The sequence below is a fragment of the Bactrocera latifrons genome, unplaced genomic scaffold (genome assembly GCF_001853355.1).
Source record: "Bactrocera latifrons isolate USDA-ARS-PBARC rearing strain unplaced genomic scaffold, ASM185335v1 scaffold_656, whole genome shotgun sequence".
Classification (NCBI taxonomy): domain Eukaryota; kingdom Metazoa; phylum Arthropoda; class Insecta; order Diptera; family Tephritidae; genus Bactrocera; species Bactrocera latifrons.
This window is the reverse complement of record NW_017537330.1, coordinates 32398-43337: the sequence shown is the minus strand read 5'-3', so window position 1 is coordinate 43337 and position 10940 is coordinate 32398. Positions and strand designations below refer to the sequence as shown.

The window sequence follows — 10940 nt, the reverse complement described above, 5'->3', positions numbered from 1 at the left end:
GGTAATTAGTTGCGGAAAATTCCTAATGCAAATAAATTTAATTCAAACATGCATACCTACATGCACACACATATATCTTGGTAAATTCATTAATTTTTTTAAGGCCAACATCAACAGCAGGTAGTATTTTCTTTTCCCGGCTCGTTAATATGAAGGGACTTTTTTGTTTAGGTAGGTTTTGCTTTTTTTTTGTTTTTTCGCGATCAAGTTATATATAAGGATAAATGCCCCTTGAAAGTTCATAATATCTGTAATGCTCGCCGGTTTCAGTTTATAATTACAATATAAGAAACCGTGAGCTATTTTTAAAACACGAGTAAATGAGTAAACGTACGCGAGAATTTTAGTGTACCAATGATCCGGATATGTTCTGTTACATATGCGGTGAATATACTCTTGTACGGCATCGGAGGCAGTTTAGAGATTCGATCTATATATTCAAAATATTTTGGTATTGAGCCTAAAAATATTGATAAACCATGGACTCCGAATATTTTGTGTTCCTTGTGTCGAATAATATTGGTTCAATGGGAAATCAGGATCAACAAAGTATGTATTAAAATTATGAAACTATGCTTCTTTTTATTTAATAGTAATTTTTAATTTTTTTCTTTTTCAGGCGATAAATAAAATTTAATGTACCAATGATATGGCGAGAACCTACATGTCACTCAGAATATTGTTATATTTGTATGACAAAAGTACTTGGCTTTGGAAAATCAAGAAAAGTGATTCATGCTAACGTACCCACCGTTTCATTGCCAGTTCCACATTCAGCTAAAGTTGCGTATCCAGTTTCGTTGTCAACAGCAGTATCTGAAAGATCATCTGAATATGGGAAATCAAGTTGTAATGAATTTTTAACGTAAAACGAGAGAAACGTTCTATCACAAGCGAACGATTGGATTAGAGATTTGGAATTATCCAAGGAAAAATCTGGGCTACATGCCTCTCGTATGCAACAATTTCAATTCGTGTCACCCCATGTTAAGGTGACATATTATAGAAATCGTCACGAAGCATTTGCCAAACACTATACGAAGGAAGACAATGTATGCTATTGCAAAGACATTCCAGGATTATTCAAAGAGTTTGGTCAACCATATGATTCCGAGGAGTGGCGATTGTTCATAGACAGCAATAAACTGAGCTTGAAGGTCGTATTACTGCATAATGGCAACAAAAAGCCCTCGATCCCGATCGCGCATGCAGTAAACACGAAGGAAACATACGAGGTAATGGAAAAATTGATATTCTAATTGGCGCCACGTAGCGAAAAGAAGAAACGACTGGCGCGCTGTTGTTAACTCGGCTATAATCGCGTAAGCGGTGTCTACGCCAATCAAGAAGAAGAATATGATTGGAAATATAAGGAATATGGAAAAATGGAGTAGACAATATTTTTAGGAAATTTCATTCACTTTTATTTTCTATAATTTGCAGTAAGATTGCTCAACTGGTCAGTGAGATATACATGATTAAATGAAGACACCTTTATTTTTTGGTCGAATAACGGTAAATTGCAAATATCTCAAAAACGTATCCATAAAAAAAAAATTTATTCGATTTTCGAAATCAACGAGCGATTCCACATACAAATTGGATAGTGGCGTTCATGGAACATTTTTGCTGTAAACCAGTGTTATTACCGCAATATATAGCCCACCTAGACACAATATCAAAATGGATAAAGCCGACTTACTGGCCTTCCGACACAAGAAAATTACCTGACTTGATTGACTTTTTCATCACTCGACAAATATCCAAGACCTTTATTACTACGGAAAATGAATTCGGCTTAAATTCGGCCACTCGTCATCTTATCTAATCTTAAATGATCACCTAAAAAATCGACATATCTTCACCGTATCTTTCTAATAGACATGCGAATTGGAAGTATTTCAAAGTTATGCTCGACAAAAATATAGACTTTAAAGTAAATATAACTACTCAAGATATGTCAGAAGATGAAGTTCATACATTAACGAAAACTATTCAAAAATCGGCTTGAGAAATTAAGAAAAAGAGAAAACTACGGCAAAAGGGCAAATCACGCAATTTCCTCAATATAAAACAAAACTAAACAATTTAACTGAACTCAGCACATAAATAAAGTTATTTACAAATCAAAATATTTCTAATTATATTGAGAAATTATCACCCAACAAACATACGGATTATTCCCATTGGAAAGCTATAAAAAATGCTATGAAACCAATATTGTCGAATGCAGCCCTCAGAAAGCCAAAAGCGACGAAGAAAAAGCGGAAGTTTTTTTAGAGAAACTAACTAAAACGTTTAGTCTCTTTGTGTTCCCTGGAACACAGCTGGAAGAGTTGCAATACGTAGAAGAAATCCAACCAGCAATAATTTAAGAATTGGAAAATATCATTAAAATTAGATTTAAACCAAGAAAAGCTCCCGGCTTCGGCTTAGCGACAGCTGAGGTACTGAAAAATCTAATGCACAAAGCATTAGAAAAACTTACATCGATAATAAACGCTTGCTTAAATCTCAGATACGTCGCATTGTCATGGAAGGTTTCTAAAATCATTATGGTACGAAAACCCGGGAAGATCGCATCATTCAACAATCGATCAAGTCCATCGAAAAACAGATATAATAGAAGATGTGATGGGAAAAAACAAAATTACACAGCTGTTTCTTGACATATCCCAGGCGTTTGATAGAGTATGGCACCATGGCTTACTTCATAAATTAAGACGTCTTTTTCCACAGCATCTAACTGAACTACTAAATTTTAGTCTACATCCAAACGTTAAAACAAATTTGGACATACCGAATTCAACTATGGGGATGCGCTGCACCGTTGAGAAATTGCAAATGCCCATCTTACCAGTACGGTAAATTCAGACCTACTACATCGTGATCTTCACATAAAAATGGTTCGAGAAGTCATTCGCGAAACAGCACCGAAACATGGCACAAGGTTACAAAATCACGTAAATGCTGAAGCCCGACAACTAGGAGAGACTAGAAATAGCAGATGCAGATTTAAAAGAAGGTTTCATGCTCTTAACAAATACCATATGTGGGTTACCCAATACAGGTAAACCTCCTACAACGCGGTGAATAGGTTCCTGAAAAACTCCGCGTTATAGAAGACTCTAACTCCATACAAAAATCAGAGTTTGGTTCCAAAGGAAAAAAAATTTCAATAAAATATTGGAATTTGTATAATAAATATAATATAATTTTGGTTATTTATTTGGTGAGTAATAAGAACATACATGTTATGTAATTCAATAACATTCAATTTCTTTAAACAAAAACAAAACAAATGAAATAAAATGTCAAATCTACGTAAATATTCAAGTTAAAAGAACATTTGGAAACCGCGTTGGAGTGAAAAAGCGTTATAGAAAACTTGTTGTAGGAGGTTTACCTGTACTAGCAAAATACCATATGAGCAATGTAGTATTTTGCTGCTAACAATATTATGCTGTTTCATTTTATTAGGTTGTCAAAAGAGTCTTGCGGTATTTTCGCTAGTGGGCGCTGAAAGCGCGTAGTTCTATTTGTATAAACGCAGCTAAAAAACAGGTAACAAACTTTGCTAGAAGCTTTTACACAAAAGCTCTTCGAAATATTCTGTCAAAATGGCATAAAAAATAATTGATGAAATGGAAAACAAAGCATTTTTGACAATTTTTTTCCAGAAAATCATTAAATGCCACATTTTGTGTTAGGATTCTAGAGAAACTTTACCAAATCGTTTTTTTGAGATGACTATGCAAATCTTTCACTTCAAATTAATTTAATTAAACTGTAAATATTTAAACAAACAGGTAACAAACTTTGCTCTTCGAAATATTCTGTCAAAATGACATAAAAAATAATTAATGAAATGGAAAACAAAACATTTTTGACAATTTTTTTTTTAATATTTAATGAGTTTGAGTTTACTACATTGCCATGTGTGTCACCAACGTAGTAAACAGAATACTATGATACCTTTACTATGGTATTGTTACTACATGTCTGTCTCGGGTAGAAAAACTTTACTGGTTGCAATTTGAATGAAATGTAAAACCATATCTTTGTTACGCTACAATAAAAAACATTCAAGTTCTAAATTTTTTTTGGTTTCCAATTTATCAATGGATATTTTTCCTTAAATTTATCTTTTGCAATTTCAGTTTTCTAATCCATTTTTTTGTTTCAGACGGTTCTTGTGCATGTTCGCTAGTTGCTTCATAAGCGTGCTTAGGACTTTTGAAACATTGTCCTGCATCTTTTTTTTTATAATTATTTTCTCCTCAAATAGACCTATTTTGTTTGTTTTCTGTTTCTTGTGCGGTGTACAGCTGGTCAGACGATAAATTTCATTTCATTTTGCATTTGAGACTGGGAAAAAATGTCGTCAATTGATAATTTTCAGTCCCTCTACTTATGTACTTTGGGAAAGTAAAGCACTTACCTCCTTTTCGAGGGAACTTAAATTTACTTGATTCAAGGGCCCACCTCCTGTTCCAGAAATTTGCTTTGTAGTTTCAATCGTTTTCCTTTTAACTGGTAATATACATTTTTTCATCCAGTCTTGTCCTTGACGTTTGAGCAGTTTTCTGAAGTTTTTCAAAAAGCATTTATTTCCGCTAAATCACAATTTAAAACAGAATTTAATGCGTCCTCAGCTATTTTTTTTATATAAATACTTACAAATGCTCGATAGATGCGTATATATTTCGAAAATTACTTTCGATTTCGCGGTTTCAATGATTTCGAAGTTATCGCCATCTATTAGCCACGGAATGTATTTTATCTAGTCGGCAAGTAAGTTCAACTGCATCAAAAACTTCATTTTCGATACGATATCAATGATTTCAACTTATTAATTTTGAGAGGAATATCTCAGGATTAAAAAATGTGTGCGCATATGTTCACTTCAGCTCTCTTCCTTATTTCTTCAGAAGCCAGAAGAGCAAGAGAAACCGACACTTAATCACATGATTTCGGCTGTTGTGTGGTTTATCCCACTAGTCTTATAACTGTATCAAGATTTCGCCATACAAAAATGACAGTTAAAAATCACTCCATAGAAGTGATTTGAAACTGATCCACGCTAAATCTCTGTGTGCGACTCTGATTTTGCGGCCTCTACCTGTCAGCATCGGAAATCTGTTACATTTTGACAGCTCATTTAGACACTACAAAGGGAAAAAAGGGGAAATTTAAACAAACAAATTTATTTTAAAGAACATTGAATTCTTGAATGGCAAAAACAACTGTTTTTTCATCTTTCCAACGGCAGTGAGAATGGGCTGATTAGTGAAGGGCTTAAATGTAATGTAATCCTTTCAAATATTCGGTCTGAACATGGTATAAATAAGTATATAAATATTTTGATTGCGATTAAGTATTGTACAACATTTGTCACAATTCCGATTTCTTTGGCGTCGCGATCAGAAGGTACCATTATAAAGAAGAAATCCTTCTGATTAAAAATTATAGGGTTATATAAAAATATATACAGCAAACGGCTAGTTTACGAGATATTCGACTTTAAAGTTCAAAAATTCCCAAAATTCGAACATTTCAACAAGCTACTTCACTAGATCCAACGCACTTTATGCAAATTTTTCACTTCAAATTAATTTAACTAAACTGTAAGTATTTAAACAAATTCAACATTTACACTTGTTGCAGGTTTTATAAGTCACAAATATATATATTAAAAATTACACTTTACACTCGTAGTGAGCATTATTTATGTGCTAACAGTTATGAGGAAATGAATTTTCTCAATTATATTTCAAATTAAAATGAGTATAAATAATCTTTATTGGCTCGATTGGGGTTATTTTTTTAAAGCCCGGCCGAAGGCTGCCAACACAGAAAGACATACTACGCGAAAGTACTTCAGTCACCCAGGGTATTGACTCGAAAAGGGTTATTTTTTGGAAGGAGTACTTTTCATACCCAATTATAGCTTCAAAAATGTTGGAAACAATTTTTTTGGAGTTAATAAAGAAAAAAGAACCACGCGAAAATTTAGGAAAAGACGCTAAACGACAAACCTTCATAATTGGTGTTTAATTGTAAACAATTAAACTTTTTCAAAAATGAGTGTGTCAAGAGATTTTTAAATTATTAAATTTAGCTAACAAATAACAAAATAAAAGTTAAATATGAACTTATTTTACTGTTTAGAGTCTACATTTAAATATACAAAGTCAAAAATGTGAAGAAGTTTAGTGAAACATTGAGAAATATTATGTGTTATTTAGCACGATTCCGATTACTTTGGCGGAGGGGTAAAAACCGAATTTCCTTATAAATGGGGTATGTGCGGATAGGGGAGCTTCTCCAGAGGAGGAATATCCACAAATAATATAAAAATAACTTATAGTTTTTTTAAATATTCACATCTTAAACAGGCAATATGTAGGATTTTTAATGATTTTTCTTTGGTAGTTTTTTCGCGTGATTCTTTTTTCTATATTAACTATAATAAAAAATACTTTCCCAACATTTTTCAAGTTATAATTGAGTTGTGAACACTTTTTCCATCTACATATGTATATGTATAATATGTGATTTATATTTAATAAACACAAATAAGTAAAAATCTATGATAATATTATAAAATGTATATCATATCGGGGTGTCCGAAGTGCTTTTGCGTAGTACTCCTTTCTGCGTTGGTGGCCTTCGACTGCGCACTAAAAAAATAACACTGGTTGRGCGAATACCCGGTTTGTCTGAAGTAATTTCGTGTAGTACTTTCTGCGTTCAAATAAGAAAATATATTGAGTTTTCATTATATAATGATTATATTTCTTGATTATCATATTGAAACGAAATTTGAGTTTTCGTTACAAAATGGTTATTATATCTGTCAGCGATTTCTATTTATTTTTGATAATACGTTGTTTTGTATTATAGGTGACAACATATATAATATTATTATATAATATTTATTTAATTAAATAAGGAACTTATCCCTATGAATGGATAGCGGAATTTTTGAGAAAAAAGGAATTTCAATTTTGTTATTATCCCATGGCAGCATTCCATTTCGTCGTAATTTTTAGCACACAAATGATGTTTYGTACGAGTGTAAAATGGAATTTTTCTTAGATAAAAAAATCTACTAAAAGTATAAAATGTAAATTTATTTAAAAGTTTATAGTTTAATTTAATTAATTTGAAGTGAAGAATGTGTAAAGAGTGTTTAATGTGGTAAAATAGCTTCTAGAAATATTCGAATATTGAGAATGTTTGAACTTTTAGGTCGAATATATCGTAAACTAAACGTTTTAATCAGGACTTCCTCTTTCCAACGGTACCTTCAAAACGCGGCGCGTTTGCAAATCGGAATTTGCATGTTATTGATAGAAGTTTTTAAATTTTTAATCGAGAATATTTTAAAAAGAGTAAGTGTATGCAACATTACTTTTGCTATTCATAATCTGGAGAAGCTTCCCTATCAGCAGATACTCCACTTACATCGAAATTCGTGCTTTTTATTCGACCGCCAAAGGTTGATCCAACAATAAATTCATGGTTCCTTTGTGACGTTCTTCTTTCCGTCCTGGCGGTCTTTGGCCGCTCTTCAAAAGAATTACACTAGTCCGGTGTTCATAGTTCTTTTGAAGTCGAAAATTTTTATAGAGTATTTCAAATAAAGAAATTTGCGCAAAATAGTTTTTTAGTTGTATTTATTTTCTTTAAAATACACAACAAATAGAAATTTTAGATTTATTTCAGTATCTGCAGTGTAATTAAAAATATATAATTGAAAATGTGTGTAATTTTAGTTAAACATAATGAAATAGCTTGAACTACTTTACTTTTCACTTTACAGAACACGAAAACTTCAAGTCTGAGGAGGGTAAATGTGTGTATAGGTGTTCCTCTATCGTAATTTTGGCTGTGAATGCATCACAGAAATTAAGAACACGTATAATTAAAAAATTTTAAATGTTTTATATTGAATGAATTTAAATCAATATTTTACAAAAATATTCTTTATTAAATTAATATCGCTATCCCGTCCTATATTTTGACAACTGTGGCATACTTTTTGATCTTGGTTTTGGGTCAAGTTCAAGAATTTTGTGAAGTTTGTGTCTAAATCAAAATCGCTTGACGTTCTTTCAGAGACATATCGAGAATACCTAACAGCTGACAGAGTTTCAGAGTTAACTATTGAAGAATTACACAAACAGCGTTTTTTCTCAAATTCTTCATAACTGTCATTATTTGAGGTGATTTTATTTCCTGTACAAATTATTGTTGAAACGGTGGAGCTGTAGTTTTTTGTAAGTTACGTATAAATGACCCAGTTATTTGTTGTATACTGCTTGAAGCAATTACAACATGATCCCGTATATCCCACCATTTTATACGACGTGTATTACGTATATAGAGCAAGACCTCTGCTTTACATAGATCTTTAATTGGACGCATGATTTTGATATCATTAACCAAATGATCATCTTTGATAGCAACATCATATGCGACGTTATTTCCCTGTCCAAATGCAATGGCTGAGAGCAGATCGGTAACTATACTTATATTTATTGTAGGTATAAAAGCGTATTTGCAACTTAAGATCGTAGCCATAGAGGCTATCAAGTTCTTTCGATGAAGTTTTATAAATTCGTTACGACTTGTTGACGTTTGAATCAAAAATTCGCAAAATTCGAACATTTCAGTAAGCTATTTCACCACATTCAACACACTTTATTCACATTTTTAACTTCAAATTAATTAAATTACACTATCAGCTTTTAAATAAAACTACTTTTTACATTTATTTTAAAAATTACATTTAACATTCGTTTGAACCTCATTTGTTTACCAAATATTACGACGAAATGCAGCGCCGCCATGTGATGATTTGGCAATTCGCTGAAATTCCTCTTTTTCTTAAAAATTCCTCTATCCATACATATGGATATTTTCTTTTTTAAATTTATTAATCTAATAAGTAATATTATGTACATGTACTAGTAATATTATATAATAATATTACGTAATAAAGTGTAAAGTAACATATACGGTACAGTACGAAAACTCAAATTTTGTTTCAATATGAGTGCCACATGTATATATAACCACTTTATGATAAGAACTCAATATCTAATATTTGTATTTTTAACGCAGAAAGGAGTACCACGCGAAAGTACTTCAGTCAACCCAGGCATTCGTTCGGCCAGGGTTATTTTTTTAGAGCGCGGCCGAAGACCGCCAACGCAGAAGAAGAATGATGGTATAAAGTTGTGATGTGTATATAAGAATGTTATATTGCAGTCATATATATAATATTATCACACGATTTTACTTATCTGTGTTTATTAAATATAAATCACATATTATTCATAAATTCATATATGTATCTCTTTGGAAAAGTTTTTACATATTCAATTTTAGCTTGAAAAATCTTCTTTATAGTTAATAATGAATACAGAGTCACTCATAAGTACAAACAAAGGAAAGGCTGTGAAATGCTCAAAAATCTTTCACTTTTGGTTTTAATGTTTGGGAAAGCTGGTTTTCTTAGATATAGATATAAACACTATAAACTTTTCAGGAATAAATTTGATAAATGATTTTTATATTACTAAATTTAGCTGAAAAATTACAAAACAAATATGTAATATGAACTTTTTTCAATGCTTACAGAGTAAAAAACGTGAAAAATTTAGTGAAACATAGAGAAATACCATGGGTTCTTAGTGCAAATTTTTGAATATTCTAAAAAAATTAGTTATTTTTATATTACTTTTGGATCTTCCTCCTCTGAAGAAGCTCCCCGCATATACACATTTATACGGAAATTCGGTTTTTTACCTCTCCACCAAAGTTATCGGAATCGTGAACATATCTTTAATATCAAACGGCTTTTGATGTACACCAGATCTTAAATTAGTAACATAACATTTTATATTATCGTAGCTAAGTAAAAGATCTTTCACTTGCTGTATATACAATTTATAACCATTTACTTCACAATTGCCTTATATCTAGCAAGTCTAGAGACTCAGCATCAAACACTAAAAAAATACCCGCATTTCTTGGAAGAGCTTTAGAAGATCCAACTGTTGCTCGGAATTTATGGTTCACAAACATAAGAAAACAATTCTTACATTACGCTTCGCAAAAATGCATCTTATACAATTCTCCGTCTTGACCGGATTTATAACAAGTTCCTTTTGACAAATGGTGTAAAATTTTTTCTTGTGGTGTCATGAGGCTGCGTCAAAACCTACCCAATCCACTCAGAGAACGTAAAGTATAGAGAAGGTGCAGGTTCGACTGCGAACATTTGTTAGATTTCGGCTAAGGAATTCGCCGCATTTGTTAACATTGTAGGTCGGCATTCCCCTCACAATTTTAACACTTTTTACAATTCTCTCACATATTATAACAGAGAATATGAAGAGAAATAAATATATGTATTTACGGCATGGCATATATGCCCAAGCAGAGAATATGAAAAAACTCCCAACGAAGAATTTCGTTTTGCTTGTTTATATTTTGTTTCATTTTTGACAGCRAAAAATGTGTACAAAACACATTATGTTCTCTGTCTCACATACGCAAAAATATGAAGAGACTTAAATATATGTATGCATGTCCATGCAGAGAACGTAAACTGTAGGGAATATTGAAAAAAAAAAAAAATAATTTCTTTGATATTCCCTAGGAAATATGTTCTATTTTGTATGGAAATGTATGTATGTAGAAGTTTTTTATTTTTGATTCAAAATTTTTGAAATTATTTAAGTTAATTTGATCTTATTTTATAATAAGACCTTTTGAATGAATAAAAGATTTATGTACCTAAATATTATGATGATATTTTCATGATTCATACGCAATGTACGAATGTAAGGAATTTCGTTTTGCYGTCGGCATTTCAATTTCTCATGCTTCAATTTTTGCTTTCAACCAAGAAATTGCTTGTATGT

At 31.6% G+C, this 10940-nt stretch overlaps 1 pseudogene; it reads right to left on the bottom strand.

Moving 5' to 3' along the window:
- Nucleotides 1–7996: 7996 nt before the first annotated feature.
- Nucleotides 7997–10218, bottom strand: LOC108975483 (annotated as a pseudogene).
- Nucleotides 10219–10940: the final 722 nt, after the last annotated feature.